We start from the raw sequence: 20900 nt of genomic DNA on the forward strand, positions 1-20900 counted from the left end.
GCTGAGTTGATATAACAGTTAGCAAGGAGAGTAGATATTTTGGGATATACACTATATTTTTGGGATATACACTACAGTTATTGCATATCTGATGTGTATGTAGAATGTTATCTGTGGTAACCGACACCACTGCTGCATTCTCTTCTTCATCATGTAATACCAAGAATAAATTAACCCTACAGTTATTGTCTCATGCACATCAGAAAGGGACATGTCTTTTCTGTTTGTTGTCACTTGTAACCATGGAAAGGTGCTATTGTACCTTTAAATATGTATTAACCAAGCATGTGTTGTATATTAATGCAAATGATAAGCCTTAATAGAATTATAGTTAAAAAACCATAAATGTACAGTTGTCACTACACATGTTCATTGGTACACACAGTAATATTTATGTTACCCACATGATTGTATCGACAATGCCTAGCTACACATGTGTGGCAGGTGTATTGAACTGCTCTGCCGTTGGAATGTATACTGTGGGAGTGATCAGAGGTAATAAATTACATCCACATGATTGATATTAGGGCACACATAAAGGTTAAGGAATTGTAAGGCTGTCAATGCTATATGTGTATGAAGGAAACAATACTGATTATTTTTTTGGCAGTGTACACACCTGTGACAATGTGCAAATATTGAGAAGAATCATGGTCACATGTGCAGTCGTAACAATAATGTTATTAAGTGATGAAAAAAGCATTTGTTATGCAACCTGCATGTTTTGAATGGTAGAAAGTTAGTGACTGTTAATACATCCAGTGTATGTTTGCAGCAAAGTACAAAGGGACACAACACATACACAGACGTGTCACATTGATCAGGATATGCACAGAATAATGATCTGATTTACATATTACCATTTGTATAACTATACCAGATGTGACATATGTACATGCAAAATGAGTCATGCTAATGTAGCATATGTAAAAAACAAATAAATCAAGCTACAAGTCAAGTGTAGTACATCCTCTTACAAAACACAGCTGCAATAAGCCTTGATAATATCCTAGGATGCCTCCTAAATAGCTTGAAACATGACCTATTTAAGTCACTTTTCAACTGTAGCCTTAAAACAGGCTTTGTACTATAAGAATGGAGGACTGCAATGGTTATCCCACTTCACAATGGTGGACCATCAACCAACCCTGGGAACTATAGACCCAATAGTGTGACTAGTCTAATATGCAAAGCCATGGAACAAATTTTCAAGGAAGTGCCCAACAAAGGAATATTGACATGTTCTAATTTCTGTCTGACTTACAAGAGACAGAGCTGCTGTCTCTTTTCAAGTTTTAATATGCAGTTAAAAGCAGAATACAAGTAAAACACAGTGTAAAGAAAACAAATCACAGTATACAAAATAGAAAAAGGCAATAAAGTAATACCAAATACAATTAAAAAGCAAACTAACCTTTCCCTCACAGCAAACTGTAGCAGAGTCTGGGTGAGCCTTTCCAGTAAAGAATAGGCAAGCTTCAGACACTGGACCCAACCCAGTTTGGCTTTGTCAAGGGACAGTTATGGCTATTTAACCTGGTGGACTTCTTTGAGAGGGTCACCAAGGCAATGAATGAGTAGAACAAGGTGCATACAGTCTACCTAGGCATGACTAAGGCATTTGTTACAATACCTCACTAAGGTATACTTGACAAACTCACCAAACTGGGCATGAATCCTAAATTACTTGGTGGATTGCCAGCTGGTTCACAGACAGGACAGAAGAAGTCAGGACTGGTGAGAACACCTCCATTAAGAGACTGATCACCAGTAGGGTACCTCAGGGCTTCGTTCCGTGACTGCTCCTATTTGGCATCTACTTCTCAAAGTGTAGGCTAATATCAAGGTCCTTTGACTGACAAAGTTCACAGATGATTGTAAATTGGGAGCATTCATAGATTCCCCCATAATACAAACATCTCACAAGCGGGTCTGACACAGACAAATGAATGGTGCTAATGTCACAGATTAAAACTCAAAACAAGAAATGCATTATAGTGCCTTTTGGGAATTATTCTATTGTTAAGTCACCCCTAAAAGTTGACCCGGTAGCCAGGGATCAGGGAACATATATAGAGAGCAATCTGGCCTTTGACCAACATGTGGCCAGGGTAGTAAGAAAATCATTCTATGTTGCCCAACCTATAAGTAGGGGCACAGCATTCAGGTCCAAGTAACTCATAGTGCTACTTTATTCTGTGCTTATCAGACCCATCTTTGAGTATAATACCCCCTTTGGCATGTATCTGACCAGACATATGCAGTAATTGGAATGCCCACAAAGGTTTCTTACCAGGAGAATTCAGGGTATAAAAACATTATCCTGTATGGATCAACTTAAATCCCTATCTCTATACTCAGTCTCCTACAGGTTATTGAGAGGGGATCTATGCCTGGCATACAAGGCATCCTTGGGTCCAGCTCTGCTGGAGCTTTTGTACATTAGCAAAATGAACAACACCAGAACTATTAGATCCAAAGATTAGAACTCTGCTTGTGACATAAATAAGACATATTGATGAGACAAATATGTGTCTCAGAGGACCTCCATGCTCGGGAATAGACACCCCATGCATGTGAAACAAAGTCCATCCCTAACCCTAATTAAATGTATCCTTGACCAATGTATGGGAAATCAGAAATTCACTCTGGGCCTAACCCCCATGTGTCTGCTAGACAGAGGCAGACAGTAATGCCAACACTAACATACTCACCCCCCCAATTAACCTCTAAAAATTTCCTAACATATCCTCTCCTACTAAACGCCCATGATACACAGAGACAAAATTGGGTTGGGTTACACAGATAAAGGTACTGGTGGCTGTTAGCCTAGTATATACTTATGAACCTATAAACCTGTAAATGGGTTGTGTTTTTAAGTGTCATGATGTATATCAATATAGCTAGGATGCAGTTCTCTGTATATTACAAATGTATAGGTAGACCACACAGGACATTGGCAAAATAAAGTCCATACCAGCAGTATGCCATTAATACATCAGCTAATGAGCAGATGTTAGGCTACAATTATTTCTGACTGTGATGCATTTGTGTTACTGTAATAACCAAAACAATGTATGTCCTTCCTGTTGTTATTGCCATGCCAGACATGCTGACTAGAATGAAGTGCATTGAACTACAGATGTGAATGAAGGCAGTATATTTTCATTGATATATACCTCTACAATCAGCATTGTTAAAAACAATAGTAATTTACTGCATGACATTAAATGAACATACAACACACCCAGGTGAAGCATTAAACAAAAATTACTAAGTGACCTCTTGTAGATTTCGTTACATATGCACCAAATGTACACTGGCCTGTGACAAATGGTGTTACCTTCTACCCACAGTGGAAGGTAACTAATTCCACTGTGAGGACATTGGCAAAGCCAACATCACAGAGGCTAATTCAACTAAGCATTGACAAAAAACAAATGACAACAAATATCTCATGACATTCTTTACTTAAAGGTCTGTTTGCTAAATGGTTTGCACCTACTACATCATTATACTAGATGTGCTGACATGGAATTACAGTAAACACTATCATAACATCAAGTAAACAACACAAACACACAAGAAAGTCTACAACACAGGCCCACTCACACTTTCTGATGATTTTGCACGATGCCATGCAGTAAGAAATGCAAAAAAATAAGCCCTCATGTCCTATAAAGCTTTACAGTGAACAAAAGAATTACAGCAATACATAAATGTTTTAATCAAGACATACAATAAAGAGCATTATTATTTGGAAATAAGTAATGCCTGTAGGCAATCAGTGACATACTTCACATTGCATCTTGCCAAATTCATACATATACCAGAGCAGATCTCACCAAGGTGCATATCAACCATGTACGTGACAGAAATAATCATATTGGTTGTGTCATGAAAAACACCCTTGAAGGGATTACACAAGTCTCCTATTGTAATATGGTTGGACCCCCTAACTTGGAGTATGAGATTTTTAAAATGTGGCCCTCTGACTGTGCCATAACTACTTCCTTTGCCTAAGGCACTCCTGTCTGACACAGTTATCTGTCAGGCAGATGTTACCAGATTCAAACCCTGCCTGTCATACTATACACAATGCAGAGCTGTGTATTGTCTGAGTCTGCCACAGGAGGTAGTGCTGAACTCATCACAAATAACAGAAATCAAGTTGTGAAATAAGTTGTGAAATAAGTCACGTTGTGACAGGAGTATAAGGAGATGAGGTGCATGGCAAAGTGAGAGGTGGTGAAGGCTAAGGATAAGTCATATGGAGAGTTGTATGAAAGGTTGGACACTAACGAGGGAGAAAAGGACATGTACCGATTGTCTAGACAGAGGGACTGAGCTAGTAAAGATGTGCAGCAGGTAAGGGTGATAAAGGATAATGAGGGAAACATACTCACAAGTGAGGAGAGTGTGTTGAGCAGATGGAAAGAGTACTTTGAGGAGCTGATGAATGAAGAGAATGAGAGGGAGAGAAGGTTGGATGATGTGGGGATAGTGAATCATGAAGTGCAGTGGATTAGCAATGAGGAAGTAAGGATAGCTATGAAGAGGATGAAGAATGGAAAGGCTGTTGGTGCAGATGACATAACTGGGGGAAGCATGGAGATGTTTAGGTGAAATGGTAATGGAGTTTTTAACTAGATTGTTTAATGAAATCTTGGAAAGTGAGAGGATGCCTGAGGAATGGAGAAAAAGTGTTTTGGTACCAATTTTTAAGACTAAGGGTAATGTGCAGAGCTGTAGTAACTACAGAGGGATTAAACTGATCAGTCACAGCATGAAGTTATGGGAAAGAGTAGTGGAAGCTAGGTTAAGAAGGGAGGTGATGAATAGTGATCAGCAGTATGGTTTCATGCCAGGAAAGAGCAGAGAGTGTTGATGGAGAAGTACAGAGAAGGTCAGAAGGAGTTGCATTGTGTCTTTGTGGACTTAGGGAAAGCATATGACAGGGTGCCTAGAGAGGAGTTGTGGTATTGTATGAGGAAGTTGGGAGTGTCAGAGTAGTACGTAAGAGTGGTACAGGATATGTACGAGGATAGTGTGACAGCGGTGAGGTCTGCGGTGGGAGTGACAGATGCGTTTAAGATGGAGGTGGGATTACATCAAGGATCAGCTCTGAATCCTTTCTTATTTGCACTGGTGATGGATAGGTTGACAGACGAGATCAGACAGGTGTCTCTGTGGACTATGATGTTTGCAGATGACATTGTGATCTGTAGTGAGAGTAGGGAAGAGGTGGAGGAGATCCTGGAGAGGTGGAGATATGCTCTAGAGAGAAGAGGAATGAAGGTCAGCAGGACTAAGACAGAATATATGTGTGTGAATGAGAGGGAGTATAGAGGAATGGTGAGGATGCAGAGAGTAGAAGTGGTGAAGGTGGATGAGTTTAAATACTTGGGATCAACAGTTCAGAGTAATGGTGAGTGTGGAAGAGAGGTGAAGAAGAGAGTACAGGCAGGATGGAGTGGGTGGAGAAGAGTGTCAGGAGTGATTTGTGACTGACAAGTACCAGTAAGAGTGAAAGTGAAGGTCTACAAGAGGGTAGTGAGACCAGCTATGTTATATGGGTTGGAGACGGTGGCATTGACAAAAAGGCAGGAGTCCGAGCTGGACATGGCAGAGTTAAAGATGTTAAAATTTGCACTGGGTATGACGAGGGTGGACAGGATTAGGAACAAGTATATTAGAGGGTCAGCCCAGGTTGGAAGGTTTGGAGACAAAGCCAGAGAGGCAAGATTACGCTGGTTTGGACATGTGCTGAAGAGGGATGCAGAGTATATTGGGAAAAAGAAGCTAAGGATGAAGCTGCCAGGTAACAGGAAAAGAGGCGGGTAATTGGTGTGACAGAGCAAGATGCAGAGGACAGGAAGAAATGGAAACAGATGATCCGCTGTGGTGACCCCTAACGGGAGCAGCCGAAAGAAGAAGAAGAAGAAGGAGAAGACGTTGTGAAATAAGAAAAGACTTTTGATGATAATTTATACAATATTAATTTGTCAGATTGATGAAAAGGCTGTACCTATGTTAATGTTCACATGACTGTGAACACTCCAATATTAATGTTGCTTGGCTAAGCAAGTATTTTCTGTCCACATTGTTTTGTACACACACAGTCCCAGAATCAAACCATGCTCTATAAGTATAGATATGCTATGCAAGTCAGTGCTTACTGCCTCACTGCAGGTGTCACAGGAACACTGACACTACAAGAATCCCAGAACAGTTGTTTCCCTGCCATGAAGTCTCAAAATGTGTTGGAATTTGCTTGTCCAGCGTAAAAATGGATACACATAACTTAATGCAATGGTCTCTGTGCCATGTTAGTGCATTCACATAATGTTGTCCTTTGCTGTAATTGAAAGGCTGCCTATTTAAGTCCACAGGCTAATGTAATGTGTATTAATCACATGTGACACAGTGGAAGTCTTAGCACAACTGTGAGACTCCACCTTTATGAAGACATTATAACCTATTTTGATGTTGCAAAACAGGAGGCTCTCAATAAAAAAATCTACCCAAACAGCAGATACCTCCAAAGCAGAAATGCACTTGACCAACAGAACACAACACTAATCACGAGACACATAACTCTCCTAAACAGTTTGTCACTCAACGGAAGCCCCTAAGGCAAAACAGCATGACCAACACACTAGTCATAGGTGACTTTATAGTGAGGCACACAAATGTCCCACTCACTAAGTTGAATAAGGAGGAAGTAACAGTCAGCTGCCTGTCAGGCACCAGGATCCGCCACATAACACACAGACTCAGGTCCCTCAACAACAAGTACAAATTTGTACATGTGGTTGTGAATGACCTGAAATATACCTCCCTGGACTATATGAAAAGAGACAGGGAGGAGCTTTCGGATTATGTAGCCCAGGCGGGTATGACCCTAGCCCTGAGCAACATCCTACCATCACCCAGAGTGATAGCACAGTACAAGCAGAAAATTATTGATTTCAACAATTGGCTAGGTTTCTGGTGTCCTAAGGGATCCAGTATCTGTCTGCCTGGGATGACATGACTGACAGACCTCGATGCTTTGCCAAAGATGGCTTGCATCTCTCACCACCTGGCTTCTGGGTACTGGCTAAGGCTCTTGCCACTCATATAGTGCATTTTTTAGGTGGTATTCCAAACACCAAATTACAAACAGCTACAAACAAATGCAATCTGAGGGTCATGCTGCTCAATGCTAGAAGTCTAAATCTCAAAATGCACTCGCTCAAAACACTCCTTAAAATGGAGAACATTGACATTTGTGCTGTAACAGAGACCTGTTTCAAGGCAGCAGAAAGCACCCCTGCACTACTAGGCTATAACTCATTCCACACCTTTCGTCCCTCTTACTTGGACCAAAGCTCCAAAGGTGGTGGTGTTTCCATATTCATAAAGGATGTGCACACCTCCAGACTGGTAGCCCAACATAATGCATCTGAGATACTTCAGGTGCAGCTGACATTGGGTAAGACAGTGATTCAGGTTGTAACCTGCTATAGATCCCCAACCATGTCCCAAGACTCACCTCCACATTCCTAAGCACCCTGGAGAATACTAGGGTCCAATCTAACACTCTCATACTGGACTACTTCAACTACCCCTCCATTAACTGGGAAAACTACTCATGTACCAATACACTTGCCCACCATTTCCTGGAATTCATTAATTCTAATGCCCTGGTCCAGCTTGTTCATACCCCCACTAGAGGTAGCAACATCCTTGACCTGGTCATTACTAACATGGGCGACTGTTGCTCTACACCAGTAGTCATCTCCTCCCTGGTTAGATCTGTCCACAAACTAATCACCTTGGAATTCCACATCCCTCCCAACCCTGTCCGCAAAGTTAACCACCATGAAAAACTTCTCCAAAGCTAACTTTGAGCTCCTAAAAACAGAGGTGGCTAACTTCACAGCACCCATGCAAATGGAGATTAGTTGCATGACTGCTGAATCATACACCAATGCACTGTACAAACACGTACACAAATGCATGGATCTCGCCATACCCAATAGAACCAAGACACTCTTCTCCAAAAAAAGGAAGCCAATCTGGTGGTCCCCTGCCATAAACAAACTCTACAACAGAAGGAGGAAACGTATGCAGAATAAGGTGAAGTCCCAAGATTGAAAAAACTCCCTTATCAGCCTCAACAGAAATTTGAGATCCCTCATCAAATCCTCTAAAGCTAGCTATTAAAACAGAATTGTGGCAGATAGTAAAGACAACCACAAGGCCTTCTATAGTTATGTAAAGAATCTCCACGGCAATACCCAGATTTGCTCTGAGCTACTGCATAATGGTACCTCCTATACCGAGCAAGCAGATATTGCCAATATACTGACCGACAGATTCAGTGCCAACTTTACCCCCCCAAGGAACCAGTCACAATACCAGTAGATTGGTAGGCACCCAGTATTACTGCTGCACAGGTTAAAACAGCACTGTCCAAGGCCAAGAATATAGCTTCTATGAGACCTGACAATATCCCTGGCTGTGTTCTACATGAACTACAGAGTGAACTGGCACCTCACCTGTGTGCCCTGTTCAATCACAGCTTCATCTCAGGCTTTGTCCCTACTGAATGACGCACTGCTACAGTCATCCCTCTTCACAAAGGAGGAGTGACTACAGACCCTAGGAACTATCTTCCCATTAGCCTGATGAGTCTGATATGCAAAGCTATAGAATGCATCATCATGGACCTAATAAACAAGGATAGAGGGACTCTCCAAACTCTGGATCCCATACAGTTTGGTTTTTTGAAGGGTAGATCATGCCTGCTCAACTTGGTCAGCTTCTTTGATTCAGTCACCAGAGCTGTGGATGAAGGCTAGGTGGTTCATACAGCCTACTTTGATCTGTCCAAGGCCTTTGATACCATTCTCCACTCAGGAATCATAGAAAAATTCACTAAGCTAGGCATCGACCCCTATATCACTAGGTGGGTTGCAAACTGGCTCACAGGTAGAAACCACAGTGTGAAAGTAGCTGACTGCATGTCAGACTGCTGACCAGTCACGAGTGGAATCCCACAGGGTTTGGCCCTGGGTCCTCTTCTGTTTGGTATCTACTTTTCTAAAGTCCAGGCCAACTTGAAGGGACTCTGGCTGGCAAAGTTTGCAGATGATTGCAAGTTGGGAGCTATTATTAACTCCCCGAGTGATGTTGACATCCTACAGAAAGGCCTCTCCAAGACCAACAACTGGTGTCAGAACCATGGCCTTAAGCTCAATGCCAAAATATGTGTCGTCATCCCTTTTGGGAAAAACCCGGTTCCCATGAATTACCACATCAATGGTAGTCCACTGAACACAGAAGCCGTTATAAGAGATCTGGGAACACAGGTTGACAGCAACCTCTCTTTTGACCACCACATTGCCACTGTGGTCAGAAAGTCCTTCTATCTGGCACATCTCATTATTAAGGGTTTTGCATCCAGGAAAAAAGAGGTCATTGTCTCCCTCTACTCTTCCCTCATTAGGCCAATCATTGAGTACAATGCCCCATTTGGCATGTACCTCACTAAACACCTGCAACAACTGGAGAGGCCACAAAAGTTCCTCACAGAAAGGATCCTAGGCCTTAAACATTTGTCCTATATGGACAGACTAAAAAAAGTCCAACTATTCTCTGTCTCATATCGCCTTCTTAGAGGTGATCTCTGCTTGACTTACAATGCCATGTCTGACCCAGCTCTATTAAAAATGCTACAGCTAAAGAAATCCCAATCCCTCCGCACCACACGCTCCAGAGACCTCAACCTCATTACCACAATCAAAAGAACATGCTGAAGGGATAGGTTCATAAACCAGAGACTGCCCATGCTATGGAATAGACTTCCCATACATGTCAAGCAGAGCACCTCACTGGCCCTCTTCAAGAGAAATCTTGATGACTGGATGGGAAATAGAAAATTCACCCCAGGGATTACTCCAGTGGGTTTACTCAACAGATGCACTGGGAACTAAGGTCGGTTGGCACGAAGCCAGGGTAATCCTATGGGCTAGGCTTGTAAAGGCTCCAGGGCCATTAGGCTAGTACACACCTATGAACCTACGAACCTATGTAAAAGGGATGGGGGCAGCCTTTTCCACTGTAATTGTACAGACTACACCCATGGTGGATACTATTCATGCATAGCAGTACACTGACACACAGTGATTATAATCACTCACTGTGGGTAGTGAGGACCTGCCTATGTGACCAAAGAAGCTACGTGATATTGTGAGGAATGAATGTACCACAGGAGAACTCTTACAACAATTGTGAGATATTTGTGTATTACATCATCTTACTGCTGCAAGCCATATGTGTCCCTGTAATTGTAAGATGGTGGTGCAATATGTCTCGTTGTCACACAATATTGCAGAATGCTGGGTATACCCAAGCACACATGGTGCATAATGTAGTCATCACTGTGACGGTAGACTCTCAATCATGTACAATGTGTAGATAATCATAGATTCAAACCTGTAGCTTACTAAGGCAACAACATACAGAATATCTGTATTAAACAAAGCATTTCACTTTGAAGAATAAGCAGAAGTTCTTGTAAGAGGAATCCACCACTGCACATGTGCACAGCAGATAGGTGGGTTACAACATTGTTACCCACTTGTACATTCATAGTCAAACTCACATAACTGAGTCTAAAAAGTAATGGCTGGATTTGAACTGACTACATAAGATCACAAGCTAGAAAACATTGGCTGAATTGTAAGCATCACACAAGATGTTGGTTTACAACTGTAACAGCTATTTAATACAGTGATGGTTCTGCAAAAAAGGTGTAAAAAATATTGACAACAGGTTGAAGAAAGGGAATATGTAGGTAGCCTTCATCACGGTTATATCAATTGTAACGTCCATTTGACTGAACGTGACATCAAGCAAGCTAATAGGTATGTACAAGTAACTGTATTACACTTTATTACATTTAGTCTGGTTTTCTATAGCACAGCAGGCTTAAGTATATTTGCATGAAGATAACAGTGTTAATGCAGTCAAAGGCAAAAACTCACAAGATTTGGCTATAAGACATGAACTGCCATTTGTTGTTAGTATAGCTGCTCTGTGCCTGGCATCATGCAGATTCTGAGGATTCAGACTGATAACACAGAAGGGGGTAGAGAGACATAGACAGGGGTAGAGGCAGGCAGGAAATAAGCAGATCATGACAGAAGCAGGATAATGGTGGCTCAGTACAATATGTAGGCAACAGCTACTCATAATAGTCTAATAAAACAGTCAATAAGAGTTTGACAAGTTCTGGATTAAAACACTTAAACTATGCAAAAAGCGCTCTACAGATCTGAGCATTATCTCAGCATACCACAAAGGAACTCCTACTTCTCAAAGTTAAAATAAAGTAACTGAAGGGACAGGAGGATGTACGCATTAAGCTTCATCACAGTAATGTCAATAGTAAAATCCTTTAAGATGAGCATTACATCCATCAGCCTAATAAGTATGCTACAGTAAAAACTGTGAGACAGAATGGATGAAAACAGAGATAGATGGAGAGAGTCAAACCAGTAGTTTGGTTTATGGGACATTTAGGGCTTCCTTGATGGTGTGTTACTCTTTATTTATTTATTTATTTATTTTGTTTGTTAACTGGGTAGTGTCCGACTGGGCCAGAAGCCCGTTTTCAGTAGAGAACCGGAGAGAAAACTCCAAGAAGGTTACATAGATTTTTTTTTTTTTACATTTGGTAAATAAATATTAGAAAAAATAATAGTACATAAAATACACATACAAATAGAACTTCAAGTTACAAGGTTCTCAACATGGTGTCTATAAAGTAAACATATTAAACAAACAGTTTATGTTCTAAGTGTAAGAAGGCTTTAAATAGCCAGGAGGTATAGAGGAATGGGAACAAAAGGAGTTTCACATTGGTGGGTTGAAATGATTAGCCTGGGTAGGAGCAGGAGCAAAGTCTATGTTTCGATAAATATTCCTTAAGGGTATGTTTGAATGTATGTGTATCATTGATGGACAGGATATGCTGTGGAAGTGAGTTCCATTGTTTGGCAATGATATGGGAGTACAAGGAGATGCCATAAGAGTTTTGTGCTTTGATAACCTTTAAGAGTATTTTTATCAGCAAACTTAAGGGAAGTTAGGTTGCTGTAGGGTTGAACAAGATTGGACAGTGTTGGGCAGTTGTCAGGTTTGTATAAGACTGTGTGTGCAGCTAGTAACTGATTCAGGGTGAGAAGATGGGGGAGCTCTAGCCAATTTAGCTGACGAAGGGCAGTACAGTGATAAGATCTTTGAGATTGATTGGTGGCAAATTTTGCAATTTTGTATAGCAAGATTCGTCTATTTAGGTCAGATTTGTGAAGATTACTAAATGTTTGAGAGCAGTATAGAAGAGATGATAATAGCTGTTGTGAGTCTAGCATGGTCAGTAAGATATGCTTTGGCCCTACAGAGTGAGCCCAGTTTGGCATACACCTTTTCAATAGTCAGTGCAAGGTGTTTATCAGACTTAAGTCCACTATCAATTGTCATGGTCTGTAAAATAAAGTGTTTGCTACAGGGAGCAAGAAGGTGTAGGAGAGTAGAAACAAGATTAAGACATAGGCAGGATAAGGCTGATTTATTAAGTCAACTTGTTGAGGATAATTTGTTGCTTTATCGCTACATTATTCAAATGCTATCATATTATCTTTCCTAGACTTGCTAAATTCATGAATTTTTTTAACTTGAGAAAAATATAGAAGTTCATAGTTAAGCACATGACAGGAATATAAAATAGCATAAAATAATATTTTGATATATATCTGGAATCGAACCCTTGACAAAACCAAGAAGGTTTACAAGAATCTGATGAAGTCCCATCAACAGGGATGAAAGCGCTCAATGAGTTTTCAATGAGATTTTTTTTTACAAACATTTTTGGTTTTAAATGGAGTTTTATCATCCTTGGTATAAAACAAAGTAACTGAAGAGCCTTCTGTCACTTGTTTCTTTGGTTTTGAGTTTTGGTTTTGCTCTTTGTGGTGTCTTTGGTTCTCTTATAGAATGAAAATATGTATATTATTAATGGCACACAAAACAGCACTGCATCTGTATTTAAACCTTGATACGCTAGCATTAACATAACATATATGAGACTAATTTCACTATTTGCCACAGACAACAGACATATTTATGAAGAAGAGAAAGTAGCTTACATATACTCTAGATGTGACATTGTATCACTTTACATTAAAGGTCCTACATAAGCTTTTTGTCACAGCTGTCCTTTGTATATTCCAAGGAGATATGTTGATGAATGGTATATTTGCAATAGTTACGCTCATAATTCTAGTCACAACAGCAAACTGTTTTCAATACTACAGTTTTTTTTCTGTTCTTTATTTTGTATTTTCTTTTTTACAGTAGTCTGACAAAAAAGCAATATCAATTGGATTTTTTTTGATACGGGTTTCTATTTAAGTGTTATACACTTCATATGAATTATATGGAAGTCGAAAAAGAGTGAGTGTGAGGTGGAGTTCAGGGAAGAGTTAAGACGGGCAAAAAAAAAGTTTCCTGCCATTACAGAACAATTTTTCTGAAAAACTAAACACATTTCAAAAATATGTTATATCACTATTAGCAATGCCATGGAGGGTTACATGTGTAGTCCAACAAATGTGTTAAGCCTGTGATATATATCTGCCTGCCTTCGACATGAGTGGAGATCCCAATAACATTATTCATTTTTAAATAAGTATACACTTTTTGTTAAAGCAGCTTACAGAGTTTTATCATTGCTTTTTATGTACTTTGTTTTGTTTGTGTGTGTGTGTGGGGGGGGTAAATTTATTGTGTGTGCATTCTCATTGAGAACCTTTGATTTTAATTTATTTTGTGCATGATAGCTGAATACATTCATACATGTTTCTTTTGTTATCCCTCACTTTTTGCCTAATTTTGTTCTTTCTTCTTCTTGTGTTTCATCTCATACAGGGCTATGGCACCCAACACATCTGGTCCCCGTAAAGTGCCATACACAGATATAGAGAATAAAGTGATCATACAGACCCTACAGCAACATTGCTCATTCCTTTTAGACAGAGGCAAAGCTGACAAGTCCTCCCATGACTGTATCTGGGACAGGTGGTCAACAACATGAATTAGTTAGGAGAACATGGACATTATTATCAGAAAATTAAATAGTGGGCTAGTGACAAGATAAAGAATGCCAAACATAGGACAGCTGAAATTGTCCTGGAATGGATGGCTACTGATGGTGGTCCTGCTACCAAACCACCACTGACTGAGACAGAGGAGTTCCTGTTCACTGTCAGAGGTCCAGACAGCTCAGCAGGAGGTTCACAATTAATTGTTGATGTAAGTGCTTATATAGAGGCAACCAAACTGTGCCTACTGCTAAACTTCCAGATGTGCCATATAATAAATAATTTCTCGTGTGTGTGTGTGTGTGTGTGTGTGTGTGTGTGTATGTATGTCTGTGTGTGTGTATGTATATGTATATATATATATATATATATATATATATATATATATATATATATATATATATATATATATATGGGTCCACTTCATTTGATCGAAAGAGCATTTGACATAAACCCATTTGATCTAAATTTCATTTGATTGAAAACCAGTATTCAAGGCAAATAACAAGGATTTGTTCCCCTCCCTAATGCCGTGCGACCCTGGAGTTGGTATGTATAGTTAGGGGGTGTGGGGGGTGCATCCCACCACATTGGGGGATGTGGGGGGGTGAAGCCCCCCACCTATTTTCATTTAAAATCTGTACTTTTTGTGTTATTTTCTTCTTTTAAAGGAAACTAGGTTGGGGGCTTTGCCCCCCATCCCCAATGTGAGGGACTGCACCCCCCCACCCCCCTAACTATATATACCAACTCCAGGGTCGCACGACATTGGGGAGGGGGACAAATCCCAGTTATATGCCTTGAATACTGGTTTTTGATCAAATGAAATTTCGATCAAATGGGTTTAGGTCAAATAGTCTTTCTATCAAATTAAGTAGACCCATATATATATATATATATATATATATATATATATATATATATATATATATATATATATATATATCTTAGACATAAACATTTGTGTATATGCATGTATGTATATATATATATATATATATATATATATGTATAGAGAGAGAGAGAGAGAGAGGGAGGAGTTAGGGAAAAGAGAGACTGAGAAAGAGATAAAATGAGGATGGGGAGACAGAAACTGGAGAGTAGACTTTTGTATAAAATGTTTCTTATTATGCAGGTGTAAAGTGAATTGTTTTCTGGTTATTGTCTAATTTGCATTGTGATACTTATTATCCCTCTTTCATCTCCATTTCTTCTGCTTGGCACATGTGTTACTGATTTTTGCATGACCATTCGCACATGATACATATATTAGACAGATTTGTTTCTTCTTGTTACAGTACATAGAGCATATCTATGTATACATTAAAGTCTTTTATTGTGTTTGCATCTATTATTGTTTAAATTATGTTTTACATTTGATCAGGTTTTATTATTTTTCTTTGTTGTGTAAGTTACTTTCATCATAGATGATCCTGCTACCTGCATTGTGGAACTCCTCCCGACTGATGTCAGAGTATCGGTAGCCTCTGGTGATGATGGTGGTGATGAAGAGGCACAGTCTGCAGGTGTAGAGGATTGATCTAACACTAATGTTGTGTCTCCCATGTCCCCCGCCCATATTTTGGACTCACGCAGAATGCCTTCTGTGATGCCCTACTACTGGACCAGTAATCAAGTAGCCTCAATCCTCACCACTGGCAACAGTGGAGGAATGTACACTGGGAGGATAACAGGTACACAGACAGTATTTCCAGATGCAGCTCTCTGCATCGTGTGCAATTTCTCTTAAGAGCACACAGAGACCACAGTCAGTCTGGGGCTGGTTTCTCACTCTTTCGCCAGATCCCCAGTAAGACTCCCCACTGACACAGCTATAGAGATGAGATCTTAGCTGAGTGGCCAAGCTAAGTGCTTTGTGTCCCTGCCCACACACTCTTTGAGGTTTGATTTATACACACACACACACACACACACACACACACACACACACACACACACACCTGGGGAAGGCTGGCACAGGTTTACTAGCTATACCCCCTTTTGCCCAGACTACAAAGTAGTTATTACTGCCACCATCCAATTCCTTATCTGCTACTTTAAGGCCCTTAACAATTGGTGACTAATCTTACTGTGTAATATTAATTTTAATACAAATGGCAGTTTGACCAAGAGCAAGGCTATTAGGAGTGGCCTACACATTGTCACCAAATAAATATGCAAGTACTCTCAGAACTTAAATATCTCTACACAGATCAGCAACAATTAAAGTTTAAATATATTTAATGATAAATAATAAAAGAACAAAACAATACTAAATATATATTCACAGTGACATCAGAGTTCAAAACCACAGGACATATTTAAAACAACATTGCAGAACAGTCTCAAATAAATAAAGAAAAATATCTAAACTAAGCTTTGCTATATTCCTGACTGTATCTATGAGAGTTATTATACCCTAGTTAATTTACTTAAGATCAAGGCAGATGTGGTGAATGGATCCTGTAGTTGTTGTCGGGTCCAAAAGAAAATACAGAATGTTCTGTCTCTCTCAAAGATTTCTCAAATTAATATCTCAGATATTACAGTTGGGATAGCTTGCAGAATTACATCATTTCTTGTCATCTGCCTTCTATTCCCCAGGCCCAAAACAACCATTGATGGCAGCTGATAGCATCTACCTGTAAAAATACATAGACAAGGGCTTTTCCTCAGATATTTTGCAGATGCTGGAAGTCATAAAACAATAAAACACTTCCAAGACAATGCAGAAAGTTCCGTAGTACAGACATTCTATCTCTAGCTGACATACAGTAATTTAATTTCAGCTATTTTACCTGAAGTTTGCTAGACTGAAGTTAACCTCCTGTGTTCCAGTTTACACTGTTAAAATATATACATTTAAACAGTTACAATAGTGCATGTACATTTCTGTTCTATTCCAGTAGGGCATGCTGTGGTTACATTTTAAGCAGAAGCACTTTATAAAGTATCTTTTCAACACACATGTCTGTACAAACCTAGTTTGATATGACATACAGTTCTAATACATTTGTAACGCAAGCATCTTATATAAATCATATTGATATTCACAAATTACATATAATTATTTACAAAATTCCAGATGGCTGTGTTGGCAGTATCTCCTTTCCTGATGCTTTTGCATACCCATGACACAGAGCCCTCACAGAAAGGACATGTTGAGGGTGACACAGTTATTCAGGGTAGTGTGGTTACTTCAGTTGCAGAGTTGACTGAGTCTCCCCACAGATATCCTGAAGGCAAGTGTTATACATAGGTAGAGTTGCTCAGAAGAGGCCTGCTGTTCATCTTCGTCCTGACTCCTGATAATGGTGTGTCAGTAGGTGCCACACAACATATGTGTAGGGTCATCATGGAAGCACAGGCACATTCGACCAGGACCTCAGAAGACATAATCTGAATACTGCACATTGTACATTTTGATGTGTGAGGCTACATGAACTGAGTGGGTGACCCCTTGGACAGAATGAATGAATTATACACTGGATTGGGCAGTGTCTGTAATCTGACATCTGCTGGGAAGGGTCAGAATCCATGTGGCTGGAGAGGCTGTTACATAATTTGGTGTTAGCCGACATGACTGTGCAAGATCCCACTCCCATAGTGGCAGTAAATCCACTGCTCCATCAGAGTTTGAGGTATCCACACCCAGATATAGTAGATCACATGGTCATGGACATCCAGCAGACATTGTTCACTTTCAGATAACACCCCCAACTTGCAGCCAAAGCCATGGAATATGCAGTGCAACTCCTGGTTGAGGTAGTTCTTTTGGTCAGTGTGATGACATTGAACTGATTACTCTACCAGGCATAACTTACACCTGTCCAAGATGCAAGGATGTAGTGCTAGCACAGGTGTTTTGATTGTGCATATGCAGACCCACACACACTAAAGATCATCTTGCCCGTATCATATCAGGCGCACACATTTTATATAAACGGTTATTGCTGAATGATAACAATATGTTTCGACTGGCTATTAAAATTGTATACTTGCTGAACAACTGGTTTCTTACTTAAACAAACTTACTTGTTTGGTATCAGGCTTATCCTCCTGTAGCACTCCCCCAGCAAACCCTGTGCAAGTGAAGATGACTGTGCCCTGCCCTTTCCAAAATTTCTTTGTGACTTGGGTTGTCTATGTCTGATGTACAGAGAAGACAACTAATTCTGGCTTGCTTAGTCAGATGCTTGCTTTCATTGAATGTATTGCAAAATTTGTTTTATTGATAATTTTTCCTGCTGAGATGTAAATGAGCGGTAATGAATTTCTTGACCCTCATTGTATTTGTTGTATAATTCTTACTAATGTAGTCATAACAATAGTTAATAATTGCTCACAACTATACTTGTGAAAATGATGCAAACAGTTGGTTTATGTACATTGGTCAATTGAAATGTGTGATGCACAGTACTGGGCAGAATGATATATGCATATAACATATGTCGGTTATGAGTTAATACTGACATTACTGTACAGTTTAGCCATGTTTCATTGTAAGGACACACATATTTGCATATGAGAGAAGTAACTTCATATATATTTTTTTTAAAAGTTCAAAACTTACCTTGTTAATACCTGCAGCTACAAGATGTGTTCTTGGGGGTTGATTCTCTCCGATGCTGAGAGAAAACAAGAATTACATGGCTAAGTAAAGGTTGAGGACTTTGCCGGGCATTGATTTTAATATTTGCATGTGGTTAGAATCTTAGGTTTTCACTTAGGTAGTAATTGTGTGTGCTGTACATTGCCTCTTGGCCAGGCCCAAGCCATATTGTGCACACATATACCTGCTAGCATCATCTGCAGCTGGTGGTTCTTCCTCAGACTCATCATCTGCAGCTGGTGGAGCTGCTGGCCTTGAATGTGGTCCTGAGAAATGTGGTCCTGGCCCTTGTTGTCCTTGTTGAAGTTGTTTCCAGAGAATTATATTGTGCAGCATGGCACAGACTGTGAGTATTTTGGTAGAAGTAGCTGGCTTGTACTGGAGAGTACCTCCTGATGTATCTAGACAGTGGAGCCTTGATTTAAGCAAGCCAATTATATGGTCTATAATATTCATAGTTTGAGCATGGACATCTTTGTTTTCTTGTTCACTGGGGTTGTGTGGGTTTCTTATGGGTCTCATGACCCAAGGTTCCAGTGCATACATAACCTACATCTACAACTAGGTGCCCTTGTGGAAAGTCACCCCTAGCAAACCTTATGAAGAGATCACATGTGTTCCATATGTGTGAGTCATGGAAATTGCCAGGGTTACCTGTGCACATTTTGTAGATGATCCCTTGGGCATTGCAAACAACCTGAGAGTTAATAGACTGGTATCCTTTCGTGTTGATGCTCCTCCTTCCCCTTTCACCAGGTGGGGCTTTTAGTTCTATGTATATGCAGTCTGTGCCCCCCCTCCCCCAGAATGTCAGGGAAGTGTGCTATGGCATAGAATTGTTGTGTGGTTGTTGCTCTCTTCTCCGGGTATGTGGAGAACATATATGATTCCTTGAATGTTGTAGCATTGCATTTAGAAACTAATGTAAGATTTTAGAAGGTGAGACATGTGACAGCCCTAATATAGCCCCTCTGGGTCTCTGGAAAGTACCTGGAGCTAGTATATATAATGCTACACATACCTTTGTTTCCACTGGGATGAGATCTCTATGATTTCCCTAGGGTCTTTGGTGAGGGCAGCTGAGGCTGCATATTTCCTTAGTATATCCTGTCCACCCTGTCCTCCCCGTATCTCTCGACAATTTTTGTATCATGCAGTGCATGATAAGTCAAATGGGGTTTGTACACCCTTCTTATTTTTGACAGAGGTCGGGCAGCAGCAGCAGCAACACCTTGAATTAAAGCCTGTTGCACATACAGGTTAATGATGGCAGTAGCAATTCCCCTAACATTTTTTTTTAAGTGTCTTTGTGGATGTATTCCCAAGAGTTTTGGATTTCAGAGCAAAAGGGAGAACTGAGGGTACATGCTCTTTTTATACATTCCTGAATAGCTCCAACATGTTGGATTACTTAATTCACATCCACTGTAGCTACCAATGCCTTCACTGGTATATTGTGCTGTTTGCCATTGTTTTCAGGGTGGGCATGAAGTGCAGGGCTGATTAATGAATACCAAACAGAACACTTTCGCACACTATAGCAGGACTAAGTGTGGGCATTCATGAATCCTGCCCTGTGATTCAGAGACATCTGCTAATTCCACTAGTAAGAAGCCTCCACCACAACTAATAAACAGTTTGAAACTAAAGAATGTTGATTTAAAGGCGCATGCAGTATTTAACTCCCCTGTGACTTTTCCTAATATTTACTGTCAGAGCAACAATGAAGCATATATTTTAAAATAAACATTTGGGATGCATGGGTAGGCTTAAAAAGGCCCTTGTGATCATTAGCCTAGTAAACACCTATGAACATTGCAATGCAGCAGAGAATTTTCAAAAAACTATTTTACATCATTAATAAATGAATATTTTACAGATACAGTAGGTAGAAATGCCATTTCTCTTTAAAATGACCATGATTTCCTTTCAGTAATTTCTAGCTTTGATAATACTGTTTTTAGTGGGTATTGGGGCAAGTGAAACTTTAAACCCTGTGGTCATACCTCTCAACCTCTTAGTACAAGAAATCTGGACAAACCTTAAAATAATGGGGAGACAAAGGTCCAACAGTAGGGACACAGTTTAAATATTTCTCTTATAAACAGAACATTGCACAAATAATATGTTATACA

Source organism: Protopterus annectens, chromosome 2.part0, assembly GCF_019279795.1.
Source record: "Protopterus annectens isolate FY-2018-M chromosome 2.part0, PAN1.0, whole genome shotgun sequence".
Classification (NCBI taxonomy): domain Eukaryota; kingdom Metazoa; phylum Chordata; order Ceratodontiformes; family Protopteridae; genus Protopterus; species Protopterus annectens.